We start from the raw sequence: 16,106 nt of genomic DNA, 5'->3' as shown, positions 1-16,106 counted from the left end.
AGTTTGGCACACCCGTTTTTGTCGTTGAATTTCTGCATTTACTAACCCCTCCCCCCCCCTTTTTTTTTTGCTGTGTGCCGGGTACATACTGTTGGGTAAAACAGACACCCTTGTCCATAAGAGTTTACAGGCAAGTGCACAAAAGGTAAGAATATCAATAAGTTAATGCTTATCTGAAGCGAGGCGGTGGTGGCCCACGCCTTTAATCCCAGCACTCAGGAGGCAGAGACAGGTGGATCTGAGTTCGAGGCCAGCCTGGTCTACAGAGCAAGATCCAGGACAGGCACCAAAGATACACAGAGAAACTATCTCGAAACCCCCCCTCCAAAAAAAAAAAAAAAAAAAAAAGAGGTTTAACTCATCACTCAGGTGATGAGTTAAGAGAGCTTACAGACTAAGCCAAAGTGGTTGAAGCTTGACAGGTGACAGCCAGAGAGGTTGAAGAGGTAGGAGGAATCATTTTAGGCCACACCTTGTACAATATGGTAGACCTTTGGGATTTAATTCAGTGTGCAGTGGAAAGGCACAAACCGAGGACTGAGGTGGTAATTTATATCTACAGAAACACTTGTGGTGCCGTGTGTTAGCACCACGCCTTTGATCCCAGCACTCAGGGAGTTTGAGGTCAGCCTGGTCTACTTACGGAGTTCCAGGTTCGCCAGGGCTACACAGTAAGACCATGTGTCAATTAGGAGGCGTGGGGACATATGAACACTTGGGTTATAGAAGGATTCCTTGAGGGACTCTTAATAGCGCCCACTAGTTTCAACTACCTCTTCCTTTTGCAGTGTGAGAGCTGTTATTTATGTATCTCTCTCTCTCTCTTTTTTTTTTTTTGTTGTAGATTCCACTTCATAAAGGGCAGGGAACTATATGTTATTAAAATATATCAAAGTATAATGTCCAAAAGTCTGGTTTTTGGTTGTTTCAAAACTAAGCATATGCCATTGTGCCGAGCTTCTGTGCCGTTCCTGTGAGGATGGGAAGGGTGGGGAATGGCTCACTAGGTGGGCAAAGGACTCTGCAGACATAAGGACCTGCACTCCACCCCAGCGTCCTCAGACAGCTGCGCCAGACTGCTCCCTGTGTGCTCTGAGGAGGTGAGAACAGGAGCATTCCTGGGGCCTGTGGTCAATCTACATGAATTGAGGATCGTTAGGTGAGAGACCCTGCCTCAAAAAATGAAATGATTGGGGGAAAATCTGACATTGACCCCTGGCCTATGCAAACAGTACACTGAGCGTTACTGGGACTTACAGTAACCCGATCGCTGTGGCTGCTGGATTCAGAGTTAGAGGGATGCAGAGACCTGCCCAACAGTGAGAGCCTTTTTTTTTTTTTTTTTTTTTGTCTTCCTTAAAAAGCACTCTGGAGGCTGAAGCAGCAGCCACAATGAGACACTTTTAAGAGCAGACATAACATCCACCTTTCTTCCCAAAGTCCCAAAGGCAAACCAAACTGAGGCATGATTCCACCAAAGTTCACTCTGGGCAGCCAATTAGTTTATTAATTTATTGGGCTTCTTTACAGAGTAGGTGAGGGGTTAGCAACATGGGTGTGGGTATTTTTGTCCCCCAGAAGTCATACCTTAAAATCTTTACTCAGCAGGGATAAGGGCTCTCCTATAGTGCATGGATGAGCCCCTCCCCTGGTGGTCCTTGGCCTGTGTACTGTCACCTTTGCTGGACACCACATGCAATTAAGGAAGAACTGCATGTGACAGGTGGTTCTTGAGCAACCCAACCCTCTCCTTTAGGGGGGTGTTAATTAACTGGTATGATCTTTAGCAAGTGGGCTCAGCTGAACACCCCAAGATGGTGATTAATGGGCTTGGGGTCTAGTCATGAGCAACACCCTGTCTCAGAAATAAGTAGATTAAAAACTCATCAGTCATTTTTGGGGTGCTTTGTCTTTTGACACGGGTTCCCCATGTAACCTAGGCTTACTTGGGACTGCTGCAGCCTCCCATGCGGGATTACGTGCACCCCTAAGCTGGGCCCAATGGTTTTAAGTTTTTGGTTTTGGTTTTTGGTTCTTTTGAGACAGGGTTTCTCTGTGTAGCTTTGCGCCTTTCCTGGATCTCATTCTGTAGACCAGGCTGGCCTCGAACTCACAAAGATCCACCTGGCTCTGCCTCCCGAGTGCTGGGATTAAAGGCATGCACCACCTCCGCCCGGCTTGTTTTTTTTTTTTTTTTTTTTTGGTTAAGATAGGTAGGGTGTCTTGTAGCCCAGGCTGGCTTGGAACTCATTACTCCAGCCTAGCTAGAATTCCCTATAATGCTCCTGTTTCTGCCTCCTGAGTAACACGAATGTTAGATGATCTTTTAATAAAAAACCCAGAGCCAGATATTGGGGCGAAAGCTGAAAGACCAGAGAAATAGAACAAGCCACAGCCAACCTCATCTCTTCAAATCCTCACCTGATCCTGTTTCCACGAATCCTCAGACTGAAAGCTGCATCCTCACACCTGAGGGTCTCAGTTGAACTGCTTTAGTTCCTGTCTCCTCACTCCTTATATACCCTTTTCCACCCAGCCATGGCACTTCCTGGGATTAAAGGCGTGTGTGCTTCCCAAGCAAAGGCATGAGATCTCATGTTGGGATTAAAGGCTGTGCCACTACTGCCTGACTCTGTTCTCAGTGTGGCCTTGAACTCAAAGATTCAGAAGAATCCCTGCCTCCCAAGTGATAGGATTAAGGGTGTGTGCCACCATTGTCTGGCCTCTATGTCTAATCTGGCTCTGTCCTCTGATTCCCAGATAAGTTTATTATTGTACACAATATATTGGGGTACACTATATCATCACACTCTTGAGTGAAGGAATTTCAGGAATAAGGCACCAGGCAAAATTTTTTGGAGGGTGGGGTTTGTGGGGGAGTTGGTTTGGTTTGGTTTTTTTGAGGCAGGGTTTCTCTGCAACAGTCCTGGCTATCCTGGAACTCACTCTGTAGACCAGGCTGGATTCGAACTTACTGAGATCCACCCACCTCTGCGTCCCAAGAGCTGGAATCAAAGGCGTGCGCCCCCAACGCCCTGCCCAACTTCTCTTTTAAAAAATATATCAGAGCCGGGCGGTGGTGGCGCACGCCTTTAATCCCAGCACTCGGGAGGCAGAGCCAGGCGGATCTATGTGAGTTCAAGGCCAGCCTGGGCTACCAAGTGAGTCCCAGGAAAGGCGCAAAGCTACGCAGAGAAACCCTGTCTCGAAAAAAACAAAAAAAAAAAAAAAAAAAAAAAAAGTATAAAAAATATATCAGAGCCGGTGGTGCACGCCTTTAATCCCAACACTTGGGAAGCAGAGGCAGGTGGATCCCTGTGAGTTCGAGGCCTGCCTAGGCTACAGAGTGAGTTCCAGGAAAGGTGCAAAGCTCCACAGAGAAACCCTGTCTCGAAAAACCAAATATATGTTTGGTATATATGAACCGGGTGTGGTGGCACATGCCTTTAATCCTGGCATTCAGGATACAGGAGCTGGCAGATGGCTGTGCTCAGCCTGGTCTACAAAGCTTGTTCAGCTAGGGTTACACAGAGAAACCTGTACCGAAAAACGGGGTGGGGATGGATTGGGCGTGTTTGTGTGTGTGTGTGTGTACATATATGTGTGTGTGTGTACATATATATATAAGGGTTGGCTTTGCTTATCCCTCCCTATCACCTAGAATGGAGGTCCTAGATGTTCCAGTTGCTCGGTTTTTGCTTTGACAGTCTCTGTTTCCTCCTGTGTGTGGCCCAGGGTGGACGGCTACGAGTGGCACTGGACTGCATATTTTCAGTTTTGATAGGTTGGGGCTCAGTGCTCCCCAGTAAATTACCCACACTCTCCTAGTGCTAGGCTTCCCTGGGCGGACCTTCCCACCGTGAGCTGGAAGCCGCTATTGGCGGCAGCGCCGCCTACCTTTCCCTCCGCGCTCGCCAGCGCCATCCCGACAAGCACTGCTCTTATTTGCATAATCACTCACGACCTTCCCTTCGATTCAAAAATCTAAAAACAACAGTTCTCTTGTGAAGGCTTCCCTCTGCCTCAGAAGAGTCCAGAGTTTTGTCGCTAGCCTCAGCAATATAGAATCGAAAGTCGGCTGGACTTCATTTTCACCTTTACTCAAAGATGGGTGGACCGACAGTGCCACCCTGCTCCTGGGAGCGCCCAGGCAAAAAGGGCTTCTGTCGTGAGTGGCACACGTAGGGCAACTCGATTGCTCTGCGTGCGGAATCGACATCAAGAGATTTCGGAAGCATAATTTTTTGATACTTGGGCAGCTGGTGATCGTTGGTCCCGGCGCCTGCACCTTCAGTGGGAAAATAACAGACTTCTTATGGCCTTTCGGGAGTTTTCTTTTTTGCAGCTTTTGTGTTTACCAGTGTGAATCTGCTGTTTTTCTCTTTGTGGCCACATGTTTCTCTGTGGGAAGGCGGCCTTTTCTACCAAAAGTGCAGGAGGCTGTATGTAGTCTGACATGTTGCTCTGCTCTCACGATAGACTAATATTAAACATGACTTTTATCAAATTTGTGAAGACAACTTTGTCACCTTCCTAGGCGTGTGAGTTACAAATCTATGCCACACCTGGCTCAAGTCTTGATTTGTAGTTAAAATGTATTTGATATGCATAAGTATCTTGCCCTCATCGACACCTGGACTTACATGCTTTATAGTGCCCATGGAGCCCAAAAGGACATCGGATCCTCTAGAATTGGAGTTTATATTTCGTTGTGTTCTGTCATGTGGGTGCTGGGATTGGAACTGGAGTCTTATAGAAGAGCAAGCAAGTGCTCTTCACCTCTGAGTGTTTTGCCTGAATACAAAGAGGACAGAAAGGTATGAGCCGCTATGTAGGTGCTGGGAATTGAACCTGTGAGGTGGTATTGTGTTCCCCAAAATATTGTGCACCCTAATAAACTTATCTGGGGTCAGAGACAGAACAGCCACAATATTAAACATAGAGGATAGGCAGTGGTAGCACACGCCTTTAATTCTAGCATTCCAGAGGCAGAAATCCATATGTTCAAGGATACAGCCAAGCATGGTGACTCACGCCTTTAATCCCAGAAAGCGAGCCTTTAATCCCAAGGAGTGAGGCAGAAAGATATATAAGGCGTGAGGACCAGAAACTAGAAGCATTTGGCCTGGTTAAGCTTTTAGGTTTTGAGCAGCACAGTTGAGCTGAGAGCCATTCGGATATGAGGACACAGAGGCCTCCAGTCTGAGTAAACAAGATCAGCTGAGAAGTTGGTCAGGTGAGGTTAGCTGTGGCTTGTTCTGTCTCTCTGATCTTCCAGTGTTCACCCCAATACCTGGCTCAGGTTTGATTTTATTAATAAGACCATCTAAGATTCATGCTACAAACCTGGGTCCTCAGGAAGAACAGCCAATGCTCTTATCCAATAATCCCCCAACTGATTCTTAAGAGGAGTGTGTATGGCTCTACACAGGTTAGAAAATGAAGGGTTAGTTATGCTGTATTATGCACGCAAAAGGAATATCCCACTTCAAAATGCCTTCCTGTAAGAGTAAGGGAATCACATGACACTTGACTGTAAAATTTCATCCTTTGATATATATTTCATATACATATGTGTATTTATATTTAAGATATCCTAATGTGGCGGCAGTGGTGGGCATGCCTTTAATCCCAGCACTTGGGAGCAGAGGCAGGGGGATCTCTGTGAGTTCAAGGCCATCCTGGTCTACAGAGTTCCAGGACAGGCACCAAAACTACACAGAGAAACACTATCTCAAAAAACAAAAAATTCCTAACGTGTATAGATATATATTTTGATGTGTACATATGTCATATCCCTTTTCTGTTTTGTTTTGTTTTATTTGTTTGTTTGTTTGTTTTTGAGACAGGGTTTCTCTATAACAGCTCTGCTGTCCTAGAACTCATTTTTAGACCAGGCTGATCCCTATCCCTTTTTAAAATTATTTATTTATTTTTGAGACAGGATCACACTGTGTAGTACACACGGCTGGCCTTTTTTTCCCTCTTTGTAGATCAGGCCTGACTTTAAACTCACAGATCAGCCTGCTTCTGCCCCTTGAGTGTTTAGATTTTTTATATATGTGTATGTGTGTATGTGTGTATGCCGTGTGTGAGTTGGTGAGGATCTTGCTCCTCATGAATCCACGTGGTGGAAGAAAATAATCAGCCTCTACCAGCTGTTTTCTGACCTTCAGAGGTCAGTCATGGTGTGCCCCACCATCCCATAAATCAATAAATAAATACAATTTAAAAATCTTTGAAATAAGCCGGGCGGTGGTGGCGCACGCCTTTAATCCCAGCACTCGGGAGGCAGAGCCAGGCGGATCTCTGTGAGTTCGAGGCCAGCCTGGACTACCAGGTGAGTTCCAGGAAAAGGCGCAAAGCTACACAGACAAACCCTGTCTCAAAAAAAAAAAAAAATCTTTGAAATAGGGGCTAGAGAGATGGCTTACAGGTTAAGAGCACTGGCTGTTCTTCCAGAGGTCCTGAGTTCAATTCCCATAACCCACATGGTGGCTCACAACCATCTGTAGTGAGATCAGATGCCCTCTTCTGTTGTGTAAGGGATACATGCAGATGGAGCAATTTAAAGATAAATGAATCTTTTTTTTTTTTTTTTTTTTTTTGGTTTTTCGAGACAGGGTTTCTCTGTGTAGCTTTGCGCCTTTCCTGGAGCTCACTTGGTAGCCCAGGCTGGCCTCGAACTCACAGAGATCCGCCTGGCTCTGCCTCCCGAGTGCTGGGATTAAAGGCGTGCGCCACCACGGCCCAGCGATAAATGAATCTTAAAAAAAAAAAATCTTTGAAATAAACCAGGTGGTGGTAGCACACACCTTTAATCCCAGCACTCAGGAGGCAGAGGCAGGTGGATCTCTGCTAATTCCAGGCCAGCCTGGGCTACCAAGTGAGCTCCAGGAAAGGCGCAAAGCTACACAGAGAAACCCTGTCTCGAAAAACAAAAACAAAAACAAAAAAACCTTCTCGAATTCATAGAGATCTGCCTGTCTCTGTTTCCCAAGTGCTGGGATTAACCTCGAGAGATAGAGAAAGAAAAGAGAAAAGCAAATGGCGAAGAAAAAGAATTTGGACTTCCTATGGGCTTTGATGTTCCTGCCCTGGGCCGGAAGGTGGTCACGGGCTCAAGGAGCTCATCCTCCAGCGGACAAAGCTGCATGTATGGCTCTGGCTCACTTAATACCCCGCTATGGAAGAAACTCTGGTCTTAACCAAGGTCCCATGGGTAGCTGAGGCAGCACTTCCTGGGCACTGAGCACTTAGGTGGGTAGGTAGGTGGCAAGTGCCCATGGGATATTAATAGTGGTGCCAGCTGGAATTTCTTTTTTGTTGGGGGTGTTTTTGTTTTTTGAGACAAAGGCTCACTATGTAAACAGACTGGCCTAGAACTCACAGAGATCTGCTGGGGTTAAAGATTTGTGCTAACACACCCAGTTCCCATTGGCATTTCTAGAGTGCTTACGACATTCTTGACATGTTCTAAGATGCACGTGTGCGGTACCTCATTTTCTCTTTACGACCCCTGCCCCAACACACACACCTATGTCTGAGGTGCTTTTTTTTCATCCCTCCACTGCCTCCCTCCCCCCCTTTTTTTTTTTTGAGGCAGGGTCTTTCTATTGTCCTGGAACTTACTTTGTAGACCAGGCTGGCCTCAAATTCACAGAGATCCTCCTGTTTTTGCCTCCTGAATACTGGAATTGAAGGTGTGGGCTACCACTCCAACCTCCATCTTCCTTCTATATGTAAGGATACTGTAGTTGCAGAGTCTCTTAAGCGCAGCTCCAGCAGGCTTTGACTCTTACCCTGACTCCTGAGCCGGAAGTCAGTCCTGACAGCGGGGTGCAGATGGGGCAGGGGTGGGGTGGGTGGGTGAGGCAGTGACTCACCTGTCTCCATCTACATTAGTCTCCGATTTTTTTCTCTTTTTTTTCATCAGCTGCAGGGCTTCCTCTCTTTCTGATTCTGCCTCCTTTTCTGATTCACGCCCCATCTGTTACTAGTTTCTGGTTTCTGAGAGCGTGGAAGGGAGGGACAAGCTGTGGGGGGCGGGGAGGTAGGGACAAAAGGGCAGTCGTCCTTAAGCAACAAATTATTTGGAGAGTTCTGTGTACCAGGGTGTCCTCTGTGATGAATGTAAGCTGTTGTTGCCCTCACAGAGAGTCTGCTGAGGGTGTATATTGTGGAGGCGGACCAGTGCAGGCAGGAGGGAGCTCGGTCAGGTATGGGTAAACAGATGTGGAAGGGAGTGTCCATGAGGTCAGTGAGGACCAGAAAGGCCTCCGCCTGGGAAGGAGGCTGCTGATCTGGACCAGTGTCCCAGGCATGGGAAAACTGCGTACTTTCGAAGGCTGTGGAATTCCTGTGTTGGAATGAGAGGGCCAATGTGGGGCTGGGGTGTGGTTCAGTGGGAAGTGGGGGGAAGGAAGCCAGTGTAAGGCCGCAGAGGGACAGAAAGAAAACAAGTCAAGGTCAGGTAGCCTGATGAGAAGCCCAAGTTTGGTTCTAAGGCCATGGGGACACATTAGAAGGCTAAATACTTCTCACTTCCTGCGGCAGGACAGGAAGTGAGAAGACCACCAGGGGGCTCTCTGACTGTTAGGGAGAAGTCAAGACCAAGTAGGGGTACAGAGAAGAGGGGTGTTTTTTTTGTTTTGTTTGTTTGTTTTTTACTTGCCTTTTGAGACAGTTCTAATCTCATGAGCTGGATTAGAACTCACTGTGTAGCCCAGGCTAGTCTCAAAGTCATAACACTTCTTGCCTCAGCCTACCCAGATGTTGGGGAAAAATATATATGTATTTTCAATATATATTAAATGTATAAACAAAATGTATTTATAGGGGCTGGAGAAGAGCCTATGTCAAAACAAAAATCAGATAAATACACTAAATACATGTAAAACATTCATGTCTCATTTCCACCTCCAAGGATACTGCCTGGGGTCATCTGGAGTGCCCTGGGATGTGTGTACACAGTCTCCCCAGGTATTTCCCCCATGCAGCCAGGGACATTGGGGGGGGGGGGCTCTGCAGGTCACCTACTTATCTTCAGATCTCACAACTGGGAACTTGAAGAAGTTGCCTCGCTTCTTACCCCCAAAGCAGTAACAGAGCCCTTGAGTTTGGGTAGATCCAGTGTTTAGGGCAGGACCTGGAATCTAGCAAGCTGGAAGCAAGCCTGAGCAGAAACCCTTATGTCCTCACTGCTGACAAACTGGCTTGCAGCCATGGAGGGCCTATGTCCAGTTTATCCCCGTAATCTCCTCAGTGGGGCCTGGGAGGTCTTTACTATCTCACCGGGAAATGTCGTCTCTCAACCTTGATGGTTACTCCTTTAGAAAATTTGGCTGTTCCATTGTTCAATTGCTTTTTTTACTCAATAAACAGAATCATCTCCTAAACAAAATCAGCTATCAGAATCCCAAAATGCTGGCAGGTAGAATAGAACCAGATTGGGCGTTGGGTATCTTTATTCCTTTGTGTTGTGTGTTTGGTGGGGGGTCCTATGGGGGGCCCCTTTCTGCTTTTTTCTTTCTTATTCTTATCTTTTTTTTTTGGGGGGGGGCGTTTGAGACAGGGTTCTTCAATGTAGTCTTGGCTGTCCTGGAACTCACTCTGTAGACCAGGCTGGCCTCAAACTCAGAGATCCACCTGCCTCTGCTTCCCAAGTGCTGGGATGAAAGGCCTGTGCCACCACCACCTGGCTTCTACTTTTTATTTTCAAACTGGGTTTTCTAAGTTACCCAGACAAGCCTTGAACTCACTGTACAACTCAGGCCAACCTTGAATTTGTGATCTTTATTGCCTCAACCTCCCCAGTAGCAGAGATTGCAGTCTGGGCTACTAGGCTGGGTCCAAGCATCTTTCATATTGTAAAGAGACAAGAAGGCTGGGAGTATAGACCAATGGTGAGGCACTTTCTTAGCATGCACCAGGCAAAGGATTTGATCCCAGCACTGCAAAAACCAATTCAAAACTAAACTGTACTGACACCTCTTCAATGCTTAAGAAACAGCATTTAGTGGACTAAAAAGAAGTATACTTCAGAATTATATGTTTATAATAAATCGTGAAGGTAAATGAGGAAAATTAATAGAAAAATGTTGGAAGGAAACACATCAGTTATAAATAGAAATACATTCTGTGTTTTTCCATCCTTTATGTGCTCTGCAGTTTTCCACAGTGAACATTTAGTTACAGGAAGAATGAGTATGTGTTGGTGGGGGAGGGGCTTTCACACCATTTTCCTCTTAAAGCCTCAACAGTCATCTTATTGCCTTGTTTTATTGTTCCCTTCCTTCCAGAAAAATACATATAAATCCAGTTCAGGTTGTCTCTACTCAGTGTTTTCTGTCCACAATCCACTTACGCCATCTAGCCTCCTTCCCAGCCTCAGAAAGGACACTACACCGGCAGGATCAGCTCTCACATGCCGAACCAATGGCTGTTCCTTTTCCCTTCCTGAATTCTCTGCAGTTCTGATATTGTTGGCATCTTCTCCTCCTAGGAACTTCCGGTCTGCTCTGTGGCATTCCTTTCTCCCTCTGCCCAGGGACCCAACCTTTCCTACCACTCTGGCTGGCTGAGGGTGCCTTCAGGCTCAGTGCTCTCTAAGTTTGGGCTCCTGGTTCCCACCCTATTTTTGGATGTTCGTTCTTTTCTGGGTGACCCCATCCATTTTGACTTTGGTGGTCTCGTCTGTAGGACAGCTCAAATACCCTACACACTAAATAAATCTTAAAAATAAACAAGTAAAAGACTTGGGGCTGCTGATGAAGCTCAGTTGGTAAAATGCTTGACTAGCATTTACAAAGCCCTGGGTTCTATCCCCATTACCGCAGAAACTGGGCTTGGTGGTGTTGGGCTGTATTTGAAACACTTGGGAGGCAGAGGAAAGGAGGAACAGGTATTCAAAGTCACCACCTTCTACTACAAAGTGCTGATCTCCCAAACACAGACTTAACATAGTACCGAATCTTTTTATTGGGCCCCGGTAACAGACTTGAGCACTGTGGGACAACCGTTTATAGGTGAAGACAGCAGGGTTAAGGGAGGTGGGACTTGACGGTGATCCAGAGCAGCTAACACCAAGCCTGGAATTCCGGTAGTCTCCCCCTTCCTCCCCCCAACCCAGTTCTACTGTTTAATTCCTGTCCTTGGGGGAGGGGGAGGTCAAATTTTTATTTCTTATTTTTCATTGTAAGTATCTATTGTGCATGTGAATGCAGTGTCACTAGAGACCACAATAGGGGTTGGGTCCCCTAGAGATAGAGTTACAGGGGATCATGAGCCAGCCCACGTGAGTCCTCTGCACGTACAATATGTACCCTGAATTGCTGAGCCATCTCTCCAGCCCCCAGTGATTCCTAGCCTTTCCTGCTTGCTCTCAAATAAAAACCCCGTTAAAACCCTCTCACACACTGTATTAGTCAGGTTCTCTAGAGTCACAGAACTTATGGAATAAATCTGTGTGTGTGTGTGTGTGTGTGTGTGTGTGTGTGTGTGTGTGTGTGTCAGAGAGGGAGAGAGAGAGATTTTATTGGAATATTGGAATGACTTCAGGCTGCAGCTGGGTGTCTTGGCTGGTCTTCTGTATGTGCTGGGATCCTGAAGAAACAGGCTCCAATGCCAGTGGAGGAATGGATGTGCGGACAAGGCGAGGGAGTGCAAGCAGGGGAATGAATGAACCCTTCCTTCTTCTGTTCTCCAGCAGGTGTGGCCCAGGTTAAAAATGTATCTTCCCACCTCGGGATCTGGATTAAAAGCCTGTATCATTCTGCCTCAAGATCCTGATCAAAAGGGTATGTTTAGGTGAGTGGTGGTGTCACATGCCTTTTTTTTTTTTTTTTTTCAAGACGGTTTCTCTGTAGCTTTGGTGCCTCTCCTGGATGTCTCAGGATACATCTGAGTCTGTCTCCCGAGTGCTGGGATTAAAGGCCTGTGCCACCACGCATGCCTTTGACCTCAGCACTTGGCACTCAGGAGGCAGAGGCAGGAGGATCTCTGTGAGTTCGAGGCGAGCATGGTCTACAGAGCAAGCTCCACGGCAGCCAGGGCTACACAGAGAAACCCTGTCTCAAAAAACAAAAAAAAAAAATAAGTCTTCCTGCCTCAACATCCGGATCACAAGTGTGCCCTCCATTTCTGGATTATAACCCATTCCAGATACAGTCAAGTTGACAATCAAAAATAACCATCACACATACTTATGTATCTTTTTTTTTTTTTTTTTTGTTTTTCGAGACAGGGTTTCTCTGTGTAGCTTTGCGCCTTTCCTGGGACTCACTTGGTAGTCCAGGCTGGCCTCGAACTCACAGAGATCCACCTGGCTTTGCCTCCCGAGTGCTGGGATTAAAGGCGTGCGCCACCATCGCCCGGCACTTACGTATCTTTTTAAAAATTATATTTATTTAGAGTGTGTCTGCTGCATCTCCTTCCATCATTGTGGGTTGGAGTGATGGAACTCAGGTCTCCACCAGCCTGCAAAGGATGAGCCATCTCCACCCGCCACATTTTTTCTTAAAGGAAAGAAGACGGATACAATGTATAAGAAGCAAGATGGAGAAACAATTCAATTCTCGCTCTTCAAAAAAAAACAAAAAACTGCCTGACACTGCTTCCCCCTCCCCCCAAACTGTAGAAGGAACCCAGGTTCAGCATGTATTCTACCACCGATCTGTTTCTCTCCTCACATCTCTTATCTGTTCTTTTTGCTCGCTTTTTTGAGCCAGGGTCCCTCTAGGTAGTGTTGGCTGGCTTAGAACTCACTATGTAGACTGGACTGGCCAGGAACTCTTTTTTTTTTTTTTTTTTTGGTTTTTCGAGACAGTGTTTCTCTGTGTAGCTTCCAGGAACTCTTCTTACTTGGGCCTCTGAGTTCTGGGATCAAAGGCATGCACCACCATGCCCAAATGCTTATGTTTAATATTTAAGATGAGAATGAGAGGTAAAGAGTAGGGTTGCTGTGAGGATTATAAACCCAAAGCATCTTACCCAAGGCCTGACCACATTGTCTTAACGCTTGTCAGTTAATACTACTGGCCTCAAGAACTTTCCTAAGTACTTTTCAAGTATCATTTCATTGAACACGTGCAACATGTACCTTTTGAGAAATAAGAGGCTTAGAGTTGTCAAGTCATTCTACAGTTGTACATGTTCCAAATAAGCACAAACTTGAACCCAGAACCCGCACAATCAGGAAAGCCTGGGCCAAGAGCCATAGTTCAAACGCAGGACGGGGTTACTGATCTATTTCAGCTACCTATTTTGATTCCACATTGGTAACCTGAAACCCCGATAAACTGTAATTGTCAATACACAGATTTGGGGAGAGAAAAACCCTAGCCCTCCACAAGAGTCAAGACGAGTTGACCTTAGCATCTAGGCCTTATTTAGTCCCAGGGGTCTCCCGCGATCCCTCCAACACGGCCCTTTCAACAGCCGCAGGCCTAAGCTCCGGACCCGCCCAAAGCGCTTGGCTGAGCGAGGTGTGCATCCTCCCAGCGGCCCACAATAGGGACGCGTCCCCTTTAAGGCGCCAGCTCAGCGGCAGCGGCGGCCGGAAGTGTAGGAGCCCGGCTTGGCGGCGGCGGTGGCGGCGGTAGCCGTGGCGGCTTGTGCGCATGCTCCGTCGCCCGCCCGCCCTGGCCGCTCGCCGCCCGCCCGCCCGACGGAGACGGTGAGGAGGGGGAGGGGTGGGCGCGCGGCGCGGGCGCGGCGAGGGCTGGGGGCGGAGGGGGGGGGCGGGCGCGGGGCCGCGCGGCGGCCGGCGAGGGCGGGCGGGCGGGCGCGCAGGGGGCGGGGGGCTGCTGCCTCCGCGGGCGCCTCCCCACGCCCTGTGCGTGCCGCCGCCGCCGCCGGGGAGCGAGCGGACGTCGCGGCGCCGCGGGGGGGTGGGGGGACGCTGCCGCTGGGTCCGCCCGAGCAGCCGGGCCGCCCCAGCGTGGCCGGCAGGGCCTGGGCTCCCGGCCCCTCGAGCCGCGTGCCGGGCGGGGTGGGGGGGGAGGCTCGGCGCCCCCGGACCGAGGAGCCCGGAAGTCCCCGCGGAGGGGCCGGGGGAGCCGGGGTCCTCCCCCCCACCACCCAAAGGCTGGGGTCTGGGAGCTCGGGCCTTCCGCGGAGGAGCTGGATCAGGCCTGGGTCGCGCCCAGGGCAAGGGGGCGGCGTGCTGGGGCGGGGGTGTGTGTGTGTGCCGAGGGTGGGGAGTGAGGGGCCAGCCGGGGCCGGAGGGGAGAGGCCTGGGCCGTCGGACCTGCGGAGGAGGAGGCAGGTCCTTTCGAGGACTAGGGGAGGAAGGGGCGCCCTTCCCAAAGAGGGGCAGTAGGAAGCAGAGGGGTCCGCCCGAGGGCCGCAGAATGGAGCAGCTCCGCGGGCGCGGTGGAGAGCAGGGTGGTCCTCTGCTCCGGGAGAGGGGGAAACCTATGGTTATGAGGGGTGGTGAGAAGATAATGACGGGCCTAGCGAACCCCTTGTTTTCAGAAATGACAGAGGAATTGGCCAGGTGTCCTTTAATTGAGAGGTAAGAGGAATGAGGGCAGAATCTTACCCCAGGGTCTTGACCTAGGAATCAGAGGAAGGAAGGAAGGCTTGGCTGTCCTAGGAGCCGGGGAACTCTCAAAGCGAGACTTGTCAAAGAGAACCAGGAAGTGGCGGTTTCCTCCATGTCTGGAGACTTCCCATTGCCTTAGCTAGTATTAGGGAACGTTTTCATGAGGGCTTGGGCCTGCTCAAGTCTTAATAATATTCAGTCTTAATAATAACTTGTTTTTCATCTGTACTTGATCAGGTCCATTGATTAGCCGCGTCCCCCTGAGTGTCTTTTGGTTAGTTTGGGCCCTGTTTTTTGGTTCCTTAAACTCTCGAGAGATGACTTTAAAAATCATATCCATTGATTCCTCCAAACACCTACATAGAAGTTTCCAATCTGATTTAATATAGAACTTAATTTCCTCTGGATAATTCCTGCAAAGTGGTTCTCTGTAATCCTTGGGTTCATTATATCTGAGGTTACTCTGGCTCAGCTATTAAGTTCATAACAAAGGGGTGGATTTAATGAGTTTTTTCTTAAATAATAAAGTTGCATCTTGGAGATTTTTTTGTTTTGTTTTGAGTTTTTTTTTTTTTTTTTCCGTCCAACAGTGATGGTGTACACTCCAGCATCAGGAGGCAGAGCAGGCGGTTATGTTCATTTTTTTCTTTTCTTTTTTTTTTTCTTTCTAGACAGGGTTTATCTGTGTATCTCTGGGCTACCTAGTGAGTTCCAGACAAACCAGGGCTACAAGGTGAGATGGCAAGGAAGAAAAGCAAAGCACAAAAACCTGGTATGACCTCACCTATGATTCAAGCACCTGAGCATCTCAGACAGGATTGCCAAAAGCTCAGGGCCAGCCTGGGCTACATAGTGAGTTCAAAGCTAACATGGGATACAGTGAGCCCCAGCGTCAAAAAACATACACAACAGCCTGGCATTGTTAGGGAGGCAGAGGCAGGTGGATTTCTGTGAGTTCGAGGACAGCCAGGACTATATAATGAGACCGTCGAAAAAAAATAAAAGCCAGGTGGTGGTGGTTCACGCCTTTAACCCCAGCACTTGGGAGGCAGAGGCAGGCAAGTCTTTGCATTTGAGGCCAGCCTGGTCTACTGAGTAAGTTCCACAGCCAGAGCTACATAGTGAGCCCCTGTCTCAAAAAAAACAAAAAACCAAACAAACCAAACAAACTGTGTGTGTGTGGCAGGATCTGTGTACCACAGTGTCCTTGTGGAGGTCAGAGGACAACACAGGATTTGAGTCTGTCCTTCCACCCTGTGTACCCTGAAGATGAAACTCAGGTTTCCATGTTTGACCACAAGCGCTTTGACCTGCTGAGCTGACTCACCAGGCACCACTCCTCCTTTTTTTTTGGGACAAAAGTTTCATATAGTCTCAACCTTCTTATGTAACTGAGGGAGACCTTGAACCCCTGACCCTTCTCCCCAAGTGCTGGTTTATAGACTTTCCCACTATGCCTGGCTTCATGCTCACTTTGAAATTTTTAAATTTATTCTGTGTGCATGATGTTGGGAGGGGTGCATGTACCATGGTGTGCATGTGGATGGAGGTAGAGGACTTT

At 48.1% G+C, this 16,106-nt stretch overlaps 1 non-coding gene across 1 annotated transcript; it reads left to right on the top strand.

The window, feature by feature from the left end:
• The first annotated feature begins 4,152 nt into the window (after positions 1 to 4,152).
• On the top strand, positions 4,153 to 4,286 carry LOC114706020. Its single transcript, XR_003736467.1, has one exon. It is a non-coding gene; the product is annotated as a U11 spliceosomal RNA (small nuclear RNA).
• The last annotated feature ends 11,820 nt before the right edge of the window (positions 4,287 to 16,106 follow it).

This window comes from Peromyscus leucopus, chromosome 2 (genome assembly GCF_004664715.2).
Source record: "Peromyscus leucopus breed LL Stock chromosome 2, UCI_PerLeu_2.1, whole genome shotgun sequence".
Taxonomy (NCBI): domain Eukaryota; kingdom Metazoa; phylum Chordata; class Mammalia; order Rodentia; family Cricetidae; genus Peromyscus; species Peromyscus leucopus.
This window is presented reverse-complemented; position numbering and strand designations above follow the sequence as displayed.